General features: G+C 42.1%; 1 long non-coding RNA gene across 1 annotated transcript; it reads right to left on the bottom strand.

The window, feature by feature from the left end:
- Positions 1-252: 252 nt before the first annotated feature.
- Positions 253-2,346, bottom strand: LOC141022392 (uncharacterized). The gene is made up of 3 exons (XR_012183686.1): positions 1,481-2,346; positions 908-1,011; positions 253-670 (listed from the first exon to the last, which is right to left on the bottom strand). It is a non-coding gene; the product is annotated as an uncharacterized lncRNA (long non-coding RNA).
- Positions 2,347-2,717: the final 371 nt, after the last annotated feature.

Raw genomic sequence — 2,717 nt, 5'->3', positions numbered from 1 at the left:
AGATAGATATAAAGCACCACTTTTATAGTAACAACCTCATGTCTCTCATTCATTTCCAAATCGGCAGAATGTTGATGACAACTCTTTCAAGCGTGTCAATATTTGCTTATATGTGAAAATTAAGCCATCCCCTTGACGCACAACTAAATATGTATATGTCAAACTGGATCGAACTAATATTTTATACGAATTATGCAGCATAAAATTAAAGTGAACATTAAGCTTATCTGGCTATACGCACCCAGCAAGGTATTCCATTTCTGGGTCGTCTTTGAGCCACATACATGCATGCCAAGGGATACATAATATGAGATGATTATTTTTATTACATGACCAGCAAAACTGAATATTAAGTACTAAAATGATCAACCGCTCAGCGAGCATTTGCTATTAAAAATTGCACTAGCTTTACTATCTTAATTGTACTGACATAATATTATTTAGTTGACGTTTGGCTCTAGTTCTAATGCTTGTCGCTCATCAAGCTTCATTTGCAGGGAGAGATAACACCAAACGAATATGATTCAGTTGAGCACACGTATGTGTTGATGTATTATGTTCAACAAAGGAACTAAAATTATCTTGCACACAAATGAGTTTCACCCTTGCAGTCGTAGACTTCTTCTGTCCATATGTACTCGAGATGCTTCTGGTGTCAGAGCATCACCATCTACAAATACATGAACAATTTTATAGTTTTACATCACAAGGCAAGAAACTGGAAATAATTATGTTCTTTTGCGGACTAAAAGTACACTCAGAGCTTACATATAAAGAAGACTCTGATGGGCACACTCAAGAGTGTACACAAGCATAAAAAATACAAACTTATAACACAGCTTAGCCTGCAAATAGCCGTACAAAAGAACTGAGATGAAAAATTATTTCCGGTGTCAGAGAAACCTACCTTTGACCATGATTCAGCTTCAAAGTGTAGCATTGATGCTGCTCTTTGCTCCCTTAATTCTGGATTCCAGTATGCAAGGCGAAAGACTTCAACGAGCACCACTACTAGAGAGAAGAACGTACCAGAACAATGTTGCACTCATTTAGTATTCATATGTACCGAGTATAGAATGGCATTTACAGCAGAATACTAGCAATGAGCACTTAAAACAGAATACTACAAAAATACAAACATTTCGGGACTGCTTTGGGGCCAAAATTTGGCATGAGACTAAAACTTGGCTCTTGATTGGGTGAATACCAAGCATGAGCCCCTCTCTACAATTTGCCAAATATTGGCAACTTTTGATAGTGCCAAAATTGGCATAGATAATCTTAGTCTCAAACATTCATGCCAATTCAAGACTAGGGCCACAACTTGATTCAGCATGTAAAGAAAGCAGCTACGCAAAGCAGAAATGAAACCATTGTTTTCTAAATCAACTTTGGAAATATGTTGCGATGCATATTATTTGCTATTTTCAGTTATTCACAAGAATCTCAGGACCAAGTGAAACAACTTCTCAGCCCATACCTGTTGTGCTCGCCCCTTATATGTATACAACCAAATTTCTGAATCTTTGGTTCGAAATTAGCTGAATCTCCTGTTTGTGGACACAGAAGCTTTATAGCCATCAACTGAAACAAAAAAAATTAAGGAGATCTCCCCTTATCACATTACACTAATTAATAATGCGTCTTGTATGCACTAAATAAGTGAAGGGTTCACTCTCCCCACTAAACTAGTCAAACACCTTGGGATGCACTACTTTATAATAGAAATAACACAATCTTAGCATGTCTCAGAATCGATGTAACCAAAGCATCAACAGATTAACTATCTACAAGCTAAAACATGGCATCAATTTGACTTCAGATTCAGATTTAATTGGTTCTCGTATTAATCTAGGAACTATGTAAATAGCACGAGTCATCCAAAGCAGTCTAAATCACATGCCCATATATAACGATAATACTGCATGTAATGGCCGTCACCGTGTAATCTCATTGTTATTTCAGTGATTTCGGATGGTACACATTGGTGCCATGTGCGCAATTGCTCTGATTTAGTGTCTTCATCAACCGCCGCATTAAGGCCCAACCTTCCTGTAGATCCCTCATCTGCCATAGCAGATCTTTGACGAATGTGCACACAGAAATCTATGTGAGAGAGGGGGAAGTGGGAGCATCAGAGTATATACCTTTATGCTGGGCGTGAGAGGCGAAGGAGGAGCCCACCACCAGCTTGCCGCCGGCGACCTAGGATCTTGAGAGGGGGCGGAGGCACGGATCACGCCGACGAGCCACTCCAAGGGCATGAGAGGGGAAGGAGGTGAGTAGCCCACCATCAGCTTGCCTTAGGAGAGCTACTGTTGTTGCCCGAGATGGGTACGATGCGGATCTGAGCTGCCGCTACTCCCCCGCTACTGTCCGCAAGTGGGAGGGAGATGGGAGAGGGGGAGGGTGACTCGTGGTCGCGTTTGGAGGAGGATATTGGGAGAAAATTGACAAGAATCGAGGGTTCTTATTGCTAACTGTGCGCATAGATCCCACAAATCAGTACCATCCATCTCAATGCTCACGGCCTAGATCATTTTTTCTATTTTTTCACCTGAAGCTCTTCTTCTATTCTAGTCGTTCCCCCTACTACCCCCGATTGGATCTGGTTCGGGGGCAACTGCGCCCCGACGACCGCCCCCGCCGCCCGTGGACTTCGCCGGCACTGCCTCACCCACCGGACTGCCCCGTCACCGCCTCTTCCCTGCCGAACC

The sequence above is a fragment of the Aegilops tauschii genome, chromosome 5, assembly GCF_002575655.3.
Source record: "Aegilops tauschii subsp. strangulata cultivar AL8/78 chromosome 5, Aet v6.0, whole genome shotgun sequence".
NCBI classification, from domain to species: Eukaryota; Viridiplantae; Streptophyta; class Magnoliopsida; order Poales; family Poaceae; genus Aegilops; species Aegilops tauschii.
Note: the sequence above shows the minus strand (reverse complement) of the source record. Positions and strands in the feature narration are given on the sequence as shown.